Source organism: Copadichromis virginalis, linkage group LG20, assembly GCF_057382275.1.
Source record: "Copadichromis virginalis isolate Kocher_CV1m ecotype Utaka linkage group LG20, C_Virginalis_male_GT1.1, whole genome shotgun sequence".
Classification (NCBI taxonomy): domain Eukaryota; kingdom Metazoa; phylum Chordata; class Actinopteri; order Cichliformes; family Cichlidae; genus Copadichromis; species Copadichromis virginalis.
In genome coordinates this window covers 34,824,469-34,840,243 of record NC_140637.1, presented here as the reverse complement: position 1 = coordinate 34,840,243, position 15,775 = coordinate 34,824,469, and the positions used below count along the sequence as shown (strand labels likewise).

Genomic DNA, 15,775 nt, shown 5'->3' with positions numbered 1-15,775 from the left:
CAACCTTCTGATTACAAGACAAACTGCCAACTCTTGAGGCACGATCGGGTTAGCTATTACCCTAAGCATGTCCCGCCTCCTTGGAGCGTAAAGATCCTCAGTCTCTTATCTCTCCTGAGGACACGTTAGTGGGTGGAACAAAGAAGAACCTGAAGTGAGGCAGAGGCTGAATTAGAAGGCTGTACTTCGCAGCGAGACGTGGCCGTGCACTGATCTGAACCTTCAACACAGAGCGTCCCTGCACAGACTGCACCTTCAGATACTTCCATAAAGATGAAACCCTAATTAAATACAGTAACGTGCAGCTTTACACACTGCTGCCTGCAGAGAGGGTGTGATCAGTATCTGCTCCTTACTGCTGTCACTGCGCGCTGTCTGACTAATGCTGTTAACCAATGTCAGCATGTCTTTATCACCACTTTGACTGAATAATAAAGCAAATAATGCAGAACTAAACTAAAGTGACACGAGGCTTTCATTTAAAAGGAGCCTGCACACGTGCAGGTCAGTGTCGCCGTACCGGTGCAGATCACGAAAGACGCTGCATCGTGTTTTATTCATGAATGCACTGCAGCAGCAGCTCTGCACCACAGCCCTGCATCTTGGGGTAAACTCATTAATCACAGGTTTGTCAGCCGGGAGGCCCACGGAGCTTTGTGGTTGCTTTTCACAGTCACAGGGATTCCACTAAGTTTTTATACCTAAACTCTTAAAATTCACCAGGTTATATAATAATTTCATCCTCAGATGATCACTGTAATAGTATAATAGGTAACATTGAAGACAGGAGTAGCTTTTCAGGCAGACTGTGGTCCTAACGTCACCGCGAGCTCTGGCAGGACACCAGCAGACTGAGGATACAGGTGCCAGAGCCATTACTGCGCCCCTTCAAAGGGAGGCGGGTGCTCAGGAAGGCCTCTTGGACGCCTCCTCTTAGAAGTTTTCTAAGCAGACCCAGAACTCACTGGAGAGACCTCATCTCTGTCTTGTCTGGCTGTAAAAACCTGGATAGTGGAAAATACTGCACGGGAGGAGCCCAGCCTACCCTGTTGCCAGTACAACTTCGCTTTGGATAAGAAGAAGGAAGCTGGTGCACGGCCCTGCTATGTACACATCGAGCAGGAGCAAGTTTTTGATGCTCACCGGGCTGCAAGAAGATTCAGCAGCATCTCTGAAGAGTTTACCCTCAACCAATCAGCACAGACTAATCAGCGATCACTCCCAGAGGAGGAACTTGTTAGACTCTGAGCAATAAGGTGTGCAGATCAGTGCAGCCTGTCTGCAGACGTGTTAAACTTTCCAAGAAGGGAGTTGAACGCTGTGTTTAGCATTAGAACTCACTCCATCAGGAACATGTGGCCGCGTGCTGCTTTAGGTCTGTCTGGGTCAGCGCGGCTCGCCATCGTCAATAGAGCATCCACCTGTGACGGGCTGGGAGCGAGACCATAAACCTGCTTCGTCGCAGCACTGCGGGAAGCCACGTGCACGGCTTTGCTTCAGTCAGGCCGGATCAGGTTCTGTTCCCGTCAACTGTGCTGAGCTCAGCCCTGACAAGCTTTTCATCTTGGCTGTAGCTCAGGTGGCAGAGCCGGTCAGCCACCAATCAGAAGGTCGGTGGTTCGATCCCAGGCTGCCTGCTGGCTGCATGCCAAATATCCTTGGGCAAGAAAGTAACCCCACGTTTGCCTACAGGTGGTGGTCAGAGGGCCCGGTGGCACCAGTGTCCGGCAGCCTCGCCTCTGTCAATGCGCCCCAGGGTGACTGTGGCTACAGTGTAGCTGCCATCACCAGTGTGTGAATGGGTGGATGACTGGATGTAGTGTAAAGCGCTATACAAATGCAGGCCATTTTATTAAAAGCTGAGGCATGCCTGCAGATCAACTGCAGGCGCGTTAGAGTCAACTCAAATTCGTCTCTCTGCGTGAGACGTCTCAGGACTGCTGAGGTGAGTCTTCAGACAGCGAATGGCCGAGCAAAGCGGGATGTTATCAGGCTTGCCGTTTCCTCATGACTGGAGTGTTGATGAGTGCTGACCTGGTGTGAAGGCCCGACTGGGCTGGTAAAACAAACTTTGTTTCACTTTTCTCAGCTGTTTTTGCTTTGGCTGTGTCTCTCTCTGAAGTCTGTGCACAAACATCCGTAATTATGAAACCCACTGCGCTCGTTCCCAGGACGTACTCTGAAGCCTCTTTGTTGATGCTGAGCATGTCTGTGCTCTTTAACCTGCTCTCTGCTGCTCGTCATTAATAATGTGTTTCAGCGGCGTTTACCTCACTTTGTCCTTCAGCGTTTGGTGTTTTGACTGGCTGCTTAAGCTTCGATGGAAATTCTCATCATTATTTATCGTCTGGCGTAAAGACCTGGAGCACACAACAGCACTCCAACATATCGGCAGGATCTGTCAGAAGAGCTCTGATCCCCTCCCAAAAACACAAGCAACAAATTGCAAATGTTGGGCACTGGTGAGGCTCAGACAGACTTTAATCACTAACACGGCTCGTTTGGTGACATCTGACATGCTCTCTGTAGGGAGCCTTCAGCAAAGGTTTTAAAATGTTCATGAAACTGAATTTATTTGTTTTTCTGGACATGAACACAATTATTTTGAATCTAGTCTCATATTTTGTCATGTCCTGGGTCAGTTGACCCACTGTTTTGATGTCATTTTGTATTATGGTTTATGTCTAAGTAGGGGTGGGCAATAGAAACGGTATGAAATTGGCCAACAGTAGAGATTTTGACTGTACCGCTCTACCACGATAGCGCATATTGATGGTTTGTTTGTCTTGGTCAAAAGCATTAGGGGTTAGGGTTAAACAACATCATCTGCAAATTATGTTGCGCGACAGTAACAGTGAAGAGACGAAGCACGTTTTGGAATATGGGGAAAGCCAAAAACTGCGCTTCCTCCACTTCCATAACATTGATTCAATAATGTTGAATTCTCTCACAGCTGCTCTGTTCCCGTGTTGTTGCAGTATATTAATGACCACTAATGGGAATAAATGGCCTGTATTTGTAGCCACAGCCACCCTGGGGCGCACTGACAGAGGCGAGGCTGCCGGACACTGGCGCCACCGGGCCCTCTAGTAAATAGTAACTATAATTAATTACTTTTTCAAAGTAACTTGCCCAACACTGTTAATGACTAACCTTGTATTGTGGATGGATTATCTCAGTTGTTCTCCTGACTGAAGTTTGGTCCGTTTACAGCATCCTGCTATGCGATTGCATTTGTTTAACCATCAGGAACCTTCACGTTAACTTTTATCAAGTGGAAAAAAGTTAGCGTTCATACTCCAGCTTCACTGTGTATATGCTATGCTAACATAGCTGTGTAGCTAGCTACCACGTAGCACATCATTATATACCAGCTAGCCCAACTTCAGTAACCCACAAACGTCACTGCTGTTTAGGTTTCTGTCTCCATTTGGGTTAGTTTAGGTTAATTTTGTTTTTCTTTGACGTTCCAACAATAAAGTTGTGTGTTTGTGTCAAGTCCTGCCTGACATTTGGGTCCAATCCTGCCTGCTCCACACACAGTTCATGACATATTAGCTCATTCATGTGTGCAAGAAGAGAAGTTCTGGAAGTTCTGGAGGGTTGATGTGTCGGGCTAATGATTCCTGTTGATTTGTTTCATCATAAAAACTTGTGAGACAGTCTTAGAAACAGGCGACGGTTTATATTAAAATGACATGAATTCAAACCGCAGGTTGATTGGTTACTGGGCTGATGAGTTACCTCTGAGTCTTGCAAACATCCAAACAAATGCAGAAAGCGTTGAATGAGCATTTACTTTATTTATGTTTATTGTGTGAACTCTAAAACAGCTCGTTGGAAAGCTTTAAAGGAAATCCCAGTCTGATGGCAGGAATTCTGATCAGAGGCTCTGGCTGAGCGTGAGCGATTCAATTCAATTTTATTTATATAGCACCAAATCACAACAGCAGTCACCTCAAGGTGCTTCATAGATACAGAGAAAAACCCAACAGTCATATGACCCCCTATGAGCAAGCACTTTGGCGACAGTGGGAAGGAAAAACTCCCTTTTAACAGGAAGAAACCTCCGGTTCAGGGCGGGGCCATCTGCTGTGACCAGTTGTGGTGAGAGAATGAAGACCGGATAAAGACATGCTGTGGAAGAGAGACAGAGATTAATAACAGATATGATTCAATGCAGAGAGGTCTGTTAACACATAGTGAGTGAGAAAGGTGACTGGGGTGTGAACAGATTCTGCAAATGAGCTGAAAAAGTGCAACAAGAGCCACTGAGCACGTGCTAGAGGACAGAGCTCTGCTCTTATTGGTGCACAGACTCCATTTACCCATTTACAGCAGAGCGCCAACGGGCCGCCGCTGAAGCAGCCTGTAGCACAGTTAAAACATCGTCGTCATCCTTTCTGTTCTTGTCAGCAGGTCCTGGCTTTGAATCACAAACCAGGACATGAAGCCTTGTTTCTGCTCCAGATGTTCAAAGGTATGAAATGGTTGGAAAGTTTACGTGTTTGCCACATCTGCTCTCAGACGCTGCTCTTCATTCCTCTCCGTATAGACCCGGCGGTTTCTGCTAAATGCCTCCACCTGCTCCTTCTCTGCACTCTGAGCCCACTCAGGCACTCATATCTGGTGATGTAAGTCACACGCGTTGATATTTATGAACTCATATAAATGAACAACCCTGCAGGCCTGTGTGAGAGGGAAGAGTGGAGCTGAAGCTCAAACATAAACGTTTGTCTCCTAAAAAGGTCAAAATATCCAGAGAATGCTGCTCAGTTCAGTCGCACGCACAAAAAGAAGCTTTTCTCCATCTAAAGGCATCTACACACCAACCCTGAACGCAGACCAACACAGACCAACACAGACTCACACAGATTCACAGAGACTCACACAGACCAGCACAGACCAACACAGACTCACACAGACCAACACAGACTCACACAGATTCACAGAGACTCACACAGACCAACACAGACCAACACAGACTCACACAGACTCACACAGACCAGCACAGACCAACACAGACTCACACAGACCAACACAGACCAACACAGACTCACACAGATTCACACAGACCAAAACAGACCAACACAGACTCACACAGACTCACACAGACCAGCACAGACCAACACAGACTTACACAGACCAACACAGACTCACACAGACCAACACAGACCAACACAGACCAACCCTACTCACACAGACCAACACAGACCAACACAGACTCACACAGATTCACAGAGACTCACACAGACCAACACAGACTCACACAGACTCACACAGACCAGCACAGACCAACACAGACTTACACAGACCAACACAGACTCACACAGACCAACACAGTCCAACCCTACTCACACAGACCAACACAGACCAACACAGACTCACACAGACCAACACAGACCAACACTGACCAACACAGACTCGCACAGATTCACACAGACCAGAACAGACCAACACAGACTCACACAGATTCACACAGACAAAAACAGACCAACACAGACTCACACAGACCAAAACAGACCAACACAGACTCACACAGATTCAAAGAGACTCACACAGACTCACACAGACCAACACAGACTCACACAGACCAGCACAGACCAACACAGACTCACACAGACCAACACAGACCAACACAGACTCACACAGATTCACACAGACTAAAACACAGACAAACACAGACTCACACAGATTCACAGAGACTCACACAGACCAACACAGACTCACACAGACTCACACAGACCAGCACAGACCAACACAGACTCACACAGACCAACACAGACCAACACAGACTCACACAGACCAACACAGACTCACACAGATTCACACAGACCAAAACAGACCAACACAGACTCACACAGATTCACAGAGACTCACACAGACCAACACAGACTCACACAGACCAGCACATACCAACACAGACTCACACAGACCCACACAGACTCACACAGACCAACACAGACTCACACAGATTCACACAGACCAAAACAGACCAACACAGACTCACACAGATTCACAGAGACTCACACAGACCAACACAGACTCACACAGACCAGCACAGACCAACACAGACTCACACAGACCAACACAGACTCACACAGACCCACACAGACTCACACAGACCAACACAGACTCACACAGATTCACACAGACCAAAACAGACCAACACAGACTCACACAGATTCACAGAGACTCACACAGACCAACACAGACTCACACAGACCAGCACAGACCAACACAGACTCACACAGACCAACACAGACCAACACAGACTCACACAGACCAACACAGACCAACACAGACTCATACAGACCAACACAGACCAACACAGATTCACACAGACCAACACAGACTCACACAGACCAACACAGACCAACACTGACTCACACAGACAAACACAGACTCACAGAGACCAACACAGACCAACACAGACAAACACAGACTCACACAGACTCACAGAGACCAACACAGACCAACACAGACTCACACAGACTCACACAGACCAACACAGACTCACACAGACCAACACAGACCAACACAGACTCACACAGACCAACAGAGAGCAACACAGACCATCACAGACTCACTCAGACCAACCCAGACTCACACAGACTCACACAGACCAACACAGACTCACACAGACCAACACAGACTCACACAGACAAACACAGACTCACACAGATCAACACTGACTCACACAGACCAACACAGACTCACACAGACCAACACAGACTCACACAGATCAACAGAGACCAACACAGACTCACACAGACTCACACAGACTCACACAGACCAACACATACTCACACAGACTCACACAGACCAACACAGACCAACACAGACTCACACAGACCAACACAGACCAACACAGACTCACACAGACCAACACATACTCACACAGACTCACAGAGACCAACACAGACTCACACAGACAAACACAGACTCACACAGACCAACACAGACTCACACAGACCAACACAGACTCACACAGACCAACACAGACCAACACGACTCACACAGACTCACACAGACCAACAGAGACCAACACTGACTCACATAGACTCACACATACTCACACAGACCAACAGAGACCCACACAGACCAACACAGACTCACATAGACTCACACATACTCACACAGACCAACAGAGACCCACACAGACCAACACAGACTCACACAGACCAACAGAGACCAACAGAGATCAACACAGACTCACACAGACTCACAGAGTCCAACACAGACTCACACAGACCAACACAGACTCACATAGACTCACACATACTCACACAGACCAACAGAGACCCACACAGACCAACAGAGACTCACACAGACCAACACAGACTCACACAGACCAACAGAGACTCACACAGACACACAGACTCACACAGACTCTTTCGGCTCACCTGTACTCACCTGTGTGTCTTTCACTTCCTGTTTGTGTTCCATGTCGATAACATCAAATCAAATCAAATCAAATCAAATCACTTTTATTGTCACATCACATGTGCAGGTACATTGGTACAGCACATGTGAGTGAAATTCTTGTGTGCGAGCTTCACAAGCAACAGAGTTGTGCAAAATACAATAATGTAAACAAACAAAATACAAGAATGGCTACATCTGAAACGAATAAATATATGTACAATATATAATAGTATATGCATTTCTGGATGTGTATACTAAATATTTTTCTACCTGTGTGTGTGTGTGTGTGTGTGTGTGTGTGTGTACACATATTTTACAGATTAAATAGAGTAAACAATAAATAAAATATATAAAAATATACAGAGTGAGACATGTGCAAAACAGTGGCATTACTGTACAGTATGGAGTGCATAATGTTGAAGTTCCAGTAGTGAAGCTGAGGTGTCTATGACGTGTTCAGCAGTCTGATGGCCTGGTGGAAGAAGCTGTCTCTCAGTCTGCTGGTACGGGACCGGATGCTGCAGAACCTCCTTCCTGATGGAAGTAGTCTGAACAGTTTATGGCTGGGGTGACCAGTGAGTCGGGTAGTGCAGAGCAGATGAAGTCCCTGACCAGCTTCTCGAAGCATTTGCTCACGATGGGGGTCAGGGCTACAGGTCGCCAGTCGTTCAATGAGGAGGTGGTGGAGGATTTGGGTACAGGGACGATGGTGGCCATTTTGAAGCAGGCTGGGACTACAGACAGAGAGAGGGAAAGGTTGAAGATGTGCGTGAACACTCCAGCCAGCTGAGCTGCGCATGACTTGAGGACACGGCCGGGAATCCCGTCCGGACCAGTAGCTTTGCATGCGTTCACCTTCCTGAAGCACCTCCGCACATCCTCCTCAGACACAGTGTGCTGTCTGAGGAGGTGCTGTCCCCATTCAGGATTTCTGCTCCCAGATCGCTGCCCAAAGCTCGTGGTTACAGGTGAGAGCGAGGTTGCCCCTCCCCCCCAAAAATGGATTTTTCTGCAGTTGGTTTTGGCGTGTTTGCAGGGTGAGCTGATGAAAGGCGTTCAGCCTCATAAAATCCATCCTTAAAACAGTTTCTGTGCACGCCGCTCTCTTTGTTCGCCGTGACTCGCTGATTCGAATCGATGCTGGAACTTTTCTGACATTTATTTCTGCGCTGAACTAATCGTTGGGACACGTGGCCGCACGCAGCACACTTATTAGCTCCTGAATGGAGCGATGTGCTGCAGCAGAGAGATCCGGAGTGCGGCAGCTCCTTATTGATCGGCCTGCAGCGACGGCCTAATCCCATCATCGCTTTTATTAGTCTAAGCTACATGTGCACCGCCTCCTCTGCTGCCTCCTTCTCCTCTTCATTGCCTGTTTCTCCTCCTCTGTTCAGCTTTGCTCTGATTTGTTTTCGTCCTCTTTTCATCCTCTTCCTCACCTGTCGGCTTCAATCACTACACATTTCTCCTTCCCGTCTCTCTTTCATCTCTCGTGAGTTTATTCTTCTTTATTCTCATCTGTTTAGTTTTACTTCCAGTTTAGATCTTTGTCTTTATCCCCTGCTGCATTTAATTTCAAACTCCTCCTGTCTCACATCTTCGTTCCCATCCTCCTTCTCCATCTGCTCTCCTTCTTCCTGTGTAATTCCACCTCGTTGACCTGCTCTTGGAGCTTCGCTGTGCTCCTCTTCCTCTTCTGTCTCCTCCAAACAAACAAAGGGTCGAGCAGCCTCAAAGCTGACGGCTGCAGGCACCGTCACAGCTCGCTGCTCACAGTAATTGGGGTCAAAAGCCTTGCACAAGGACAGGGCGGCAGGATGGAGGCCAGAATCAGCAGCTCCCTGCTGTCAGACCGATCTGTCCAAAACAACACGGTGACAGGTGCTGCAGACTCTTCAGAGGGTGGAGTTATCGCAGCATCCACAAGCACAGAAAGGTGGGTGGAGCTTCAGTGACATGCCCCGCTGGTTTGTGATGTTTTACTGCTGCCACCATCTTGGTTCAGATACGAAAAGAGCAACACAGTGTTAGCCAATCAGCATGCAGTTTCATACCGCCAATCCATGATGACTGAGCGTGAAGTCATCAGCACTGATTACGGAGGTTCTGTTTCACATACACTTCTACAGGAAGACTTATCGCCATCTGGTGGCCATCAGATAGGATTTTGGCAGAGGTGCTTCTGCGTGGCGTTGTTTTCCGGAAACCAACCAACAAGTTTCTATGACATGGATGATACGAAACATCACGGCACATTTGTTCGTCTCCTGAGGAGGACCGCGGTCCTGATGAAAGACGAGAAAACTTGAGCAAGTATTGGCTGCGGTTGTGACTGAATGGCGACACCTGTGGTTCAGGAGAATACTGCAGCACCTTAACAGCGAGCATAAATAGAAGTGACCGTGTGATGATGTTGCAGACCCAACGTGACCAGTGGAGAGGGTTTACTGAGGACGTGCTACCTGCAGATCTGTATCTGGTACAGAGTAGAGAGACAAACAGATCGCAACATCTGGATCTTCAGACCTGACACTGATGCTGCTCTCTATGAAGATCACAGCTTTCCACTTTGATAGTTTAACCTGACTTTTGCTTTTTTACGGCACTAAAGGAGAAAAACTGGGATGACGTGGAATTATCTGAGTCCTAACACGTGGCAGGTTTGGACCAAAGACTGAACAGTGATCAAGCTTCCACCTGTCAAACATCGACACGCGGAGGTTTGGACCGAGCTGCACAGGTGGGAATTTAACTGCCCTCGCGTGTTCAGGTGGCAGCACATCAAGAGCCAATCACAGCAAAGCTACACGTCCCGTACTGTGTAACAAAGAAAGGAGAAAGCGATGAGGAAGGCTTTTTCACTCTGAGCGAGAGACAATCAGCGGTTGTCACGCCGATATCAATATATCTCTTAAATTAAAATTGACAGAAATAGTGAAAGAATCAGGATCAGACGTGAGGCGCTGCAGACAGAAACAGAAGAGGTCACGTGAAGGAGATTGTAGGGTGGGACAAACTGCTGAGACTGTTGTGTGATGCACTGATGGGTGAACGCTCGAGCAGACGCAGACCCTCTCTACTCTAAAGCACCTCAGAGTCAATCTTCTGTCTCCATCTCTTGAGGTCCAAACTGGGGTGGGCGGGGTCAACCCACTACGTCACATTTACTGTAAAAATGTGAGACGTGTCCAAAGATCCGTCACTTAGTAACAAAGAGCCGTTACTGAGTGAGTGCAGGCTGACCTTTTCCAGAACTGCGACACACTGCAGCGGTGTCTCTGATTTCCACCAATCACAGACTGAAAAGTAGATCTGTCCACCGTCACATGACCTCTGAGCACACTCGGCTTGTTCTGCACTACTGTTGGCACGTTGTCTTAGTAACTGACACACACATCTGGGAGACTCACAGATGTGGGCATGATGGAAAATCATCCCTGTGTAGTGCCCCAGTCGTGGGTCTCTAAGGCTGCACTGTCCTCGTGCGTGAGGACGTGGTCATTAATTTATGGTCTTCCAGTGTGAATGAACTTTGACCCTCCGTCGTTTAAACTTTTTCCTGTGTGCAGAACTCACACACCTGTGTAAGTGATCAGTGCTCTCCTCTGCTCACTGCAGCGCTTCATTTTTACTGAGACACATTCACGTCGGGTTTAGAAATGAAGAAGCAGATACTTTGATAAAAAACCTGATAGTAGTCAAACTAAACGTAAAACACAGACTCTGAAGTACGAATATCAAGTTACTCCAGAGTCCAGGCCCAATCTCCTCTACGCTTTAACCTCGGCTGTACTAAGAGCATCTGTTGGATGATCTCAGTGCTGTTTTCAGGTTAAATATGTGGAGGAGGTTGCCACCATTTAACACTTTAAAAATCTTAAAACCAACACGATAATGGACAGGGAGCTGGTGTAAGTTTGTCTTCTAACACCTGTTAAAAGACGTGCAGCAACATTTTGGACTAACTGCAGGCGACGGAGAGACGAGTGTTGGAGACCCAAACAGAGAGAACTGCAGTAGTCCAGTCTAGTGGTGATCGATACGTTTGTCCAGGTCTTTAGGAGGAAGATGAGACATCGCTTTGGCAATTTCACCGAACTGATGAAAACTGTTTTTCACAGCTTGGTTCTCTCATTTAAAGATCCGACTAAAGACACTCTGAGGTTTCTAACAGTCTGAGAATGATGACAAGCGAGAGGACCGAGGTTCTGAGTTAGCTCATCCAAAGGGGCGTGGCCTCCAAAAACAATCAGTTCAGTCTGGTTTTTGTTTAGGGTGAGAAAACTCTGTGTTAACAGCTTTAACATCATGTAGACGGTTAAGCAGAGGCTGCAGTGGGACATATTTGGAAGTGTGTGTGGTTATTGCTCTCGCTGGCTGAATCGCTGTCATGGCTTTGCAGAGTTTGCTGTGACTTTTTCATAGGACATTTTCTCAGGGAAGGCTGAATTAATGGTGACAGGAAGTGTTTGTGCTAACTGTGCAGTGTGAAAATGGTTAGAAATTAGAAACAAAGTGCTGACCCTGTAGTTAAAAGTAGGCTGTAATTAGTGTGAAGTCTCCGCGGACTGTAAAATGCTCTTAATTCATTACAAACACACTTGTTGGATCAGGACCCGTCTGATTGGTGCAGAGCTCGGCCGTGGCTCGTGCTCCTGCACTCAGGCCTCAGGAATAAAAAGATCTGCCTGTAATCTGCATTCTTCAAGCATATTAATAAAACATCAAATCCAGCTAATGTCAGCAAACTTACCTGCCAACAGGTAATCAATCATTTTTAGGCCCGTTTGTGGCGTCTTTGGCGAATCGATGGCAGGCTCGGAGCTCGTCTGAGCAGGAACAGAGTCAGGCGCTGCCCCTGACTCCTCCCAGCACTTTAACACTAAACCCTGTCAAAGTTCTAGATGAACATGACCGTTGGTCTGAGCATCTTAATCTCAGTAAAGACCTTCACAGGGTGCGAGTAGGACGAGTCCATCAGAGGAACAGCTCAGAGAGGCTGAGATGGTTTGCACATGTGTGGAGGAGGGAGGGTGGAGGATGAAGGTGGACCTTTATTTAATGGACAGGTCAGTTAATCGAGGTTGATTGGTAACTGGGGTCACATGACTCGATTCCGGTATGAAACGTTGCGTTTCTGGAAGGAATTTTTTCCGATCTTTGTGAGTTTGGGCTCTTCCTCCAAATGAAGGATGAGCTGTGGTCATCGTTCTCAGTGCTGGACTTAAAAGACTAGTATGTGAGCTCAGGTCTAAGTTGAGTCTTTAAGGTGCAGTTTTCAGTTATTTAGTGAATGCAGGTGATGAAGGTGAACTGATGAGGGTGCGCTGCAATCAGGTATCTGACCTGCTGAAGAAGGTCGGAGCTGTTTTAAGGTGCAGTTGTGAACCGTGGCTGTTTCTCGCTGTGATGTCCCACTGACATGCCTGTGTTTGATTTGGAAGTGTGTTGGTTTTGGATTTCCAGGTGTTTGCGGTGAACTTTTGTTCTTTTTCCTTCTGGTGTCTCCTCCGTTGGGTTGTGGCATAACTCTGCAGTCATTACTTTCTTATCTCTCCATGGGCTCAGACACATTTATCTTCCTGTCTGCCTTCTCCAGCTGCAGACTGTATTATGATTAAACTGATTAAACCAGCTGACTCTCCTGTCACTGCTCATTCATACATTCATACCTTTTATCCTTTGCACCTCCCATTTTTCTTTTCGCTTTTATGTGCCTGTTTCTGTTATTAGCATACTAATTAGCATTTTTAATAAGCACATTAATATGCAGATATCAGGGACGTTGTTCCCTGTAGGTTCTTTTCCATCCTGCCGGCTGCATTGCAAATGAGTAGCTGGAGGTTTACTCCTCTCTGAGTGCAGGACTGTGGATCCTTGAACTAAAACTGGAGCATACATCCAATCAAAAGCAGTCTAACACACACGATTCTCCACCAGGAACTCATGAGGACAAAGCGCTGCCGTACACTCGACGTCAATTCAATTCAATAAAACTTTATTGATCCTGAAGGTTGACCCCGAAGGAAATTGGGTTAAGGCTGCCGACGTTTGCCAGCGCCGACTTACCCTTCTGACCATACATACATTACACAAACATCACATGGGGAAGACAGGTCAGAGAGGTATAACAATGGAAGATGCACCACATGAGGAAAGATAAGGAGAAAAAAATAACTCCCCCCAGACTGAGCTCCAACAGGGAGATCAGTTTGAGAACAGAAAAAACACCTCTGCACATGAAAAAACTCTAAATACACCAAAGAAACACATGACAAGCAGCAGGGGGGTAAAGGGTGAGAGACAGCCGATTTAGACAGCACATCCAGGCGTGCGTGCGCTGGTCTCCTTGATCCACCGTCAGCATCGGAGGGGAATAAACGTCGAAGGCGTTTGGAAAGGGAGGGGGGATGAGTGTGTGTATATCAGAATATGTATGTGTGTGTGTGTCCAGAGTTCAGCTGAGACAGTCTCCTTCACCCTGCTAGGCTAAGTAAACAGTCTTCCAGCCAACCCAGGTGGCCTTGCATGAATGGGAAGGGACAGACTAAACACAGTCGTTATCAGGGTGTTGTTGTTCGGCTCCAGCCTTGAGACCACAGCTGGCGCCGAGAGGGTCTCCGCATGAAGTGATGGTGGTTTTTACAGGGAGTGCAGAATTATTAGGCAAATGAGTATTTTGTCCACATCATCCTCTTCATGCATGTTGTCTTACTCCAAGCTGTATAGGCTGGAAAGCCTACTACCAATTAAGCATATTAGGTGATGTGCATCGCTGTAATGAGAAGGGGTGTGGTCTAATGACATCAACACCCTATATCAGGTGTGCATAATTATTAGGCAACGTCCTTTCCTTTGGCAAAATGGGTCAAAAGAAGGACTTGACAGGCTCAGAAAAGTCAAAAATAGTGAGATATCTTGCAGAGGGATGCAGCAGTCTCAAAATTGCAAAGCTTCTGAAGCGTGATCATCGAACAATCAAGCGTTTCATTCAAAATAGTCAACAGGGTCGCAAGAAGCGTGTGGAAAAACCAAGGCGCACAATAACTGCCCATGAACTGAGAAAAGTCAAGCGTGCAGCTGCCAAGATGCCACTTGCCACCAGTTTGGCCATATTTCAGAGCTGCAACATCACTGGAGTGCCCAAAAGCACAAGGTGTGCAATACTCAGAGACATGGCCAAGGTAAGAAAGGCTGAAAGACGACCACCACTGAACAAGACACACAAGCTGAAACGTCAAGACTGGGCCAAGAAATATCTCAAGACTGGTTTTTCTAAGGTTTTATGGACTGATGAAATGAGAGTGAGTCTTGATGGGCCAGATGGATGGGCCCGTGGCTGGATTGGTAAAGGGCAGAGAGCTCCAGTCCGACTCAGACGCCAGCAAGGTGGAGGTGGAGTACTGGTTTGGGCTGGTATCATCAAAGATGAGCTTGTGGGGCCTTTTCGGGTTGAGGATGGAGTCAAGCTCAACTCCCAGTCCTACTGCCAGTTTCTGGAAGACACCTTCTTCAAGCAGTGGTACAGGAAGAAGTCTGCATCCTTCAAGAAAAACATGATTTTCATGCAGGACAATGCTCCATCACACGCGTCCAAGTACTCCACAGCGTGGCTGGCAAGAAAGGGTATAAAAGAAGAAAAACTAATGACATGGCCTCCTTGTTCACCTGATCTGAACCCCATTGAGAACCTGTGGTTCATCATCAAATGTGAGATTTACAAGGAGGGAAAACAGTACACCTCTCTGAACAGTGTCTGGGAGGCTGTGGTTGCTGCTGCACGCAATGTTGATGGTGAACAGATCAAAACACTGACAGAATCCATGGATGGCAGGCTTTTGAGTGTCCTTGCAAAGAAAGGTGGCTATATTGGTCGCTGATTTGTTTTTGTTTTGTTTTTGAATGTCAGAAATGTATATTTGTGAATGTGGAGATGTTATATTGGTTTCACTGGTAAAAAAAATAATTGAAATGGGTATATATTTGTTTTTTGTTGTTGCCTAAGTTGCCTAATAATTATGCACAGTAATAGTCACCTTCACACACAGATATCCCCCTAAAATAGCTAAAACTAAAAACAAACTAAAAACTACTTCCACAAACATTCAGCTTTGATATTAATGAGTTTTTTGGGTTCATTGAGAACATGGTTGTTGTTCAATAATAAAATTATTCCTCAAAAATACAACTTGCCTAATAATTCTGCACTCCCTGTACTTTAGTGCGAACAACTCATATGAATTTCAAAGCAGTTCTACAGTCCAACACTGGTCGCTCAATCTGCCGTTGGAGAGCCGTGAGCTTTCTATGATGTTATCCAAACTTACGTTCCGTGATGTTGTCGTCC

The 15,775-nt window shown here is 46.8% G+C and overlaps 1 protein-coding gene across 1 annotated transcript in view; it reads left to right on the top strand.

Annotated features, from left to right (window-relative positions):
* oprl1 (opiate receptor-like 1) overlaps positions 1–15,775 on the top strand; it is an 80,843-nt gene that overhangs the window by 57,660 nt on the left and 7,408 nt on the right. The window lies entirely within an intron of this gene.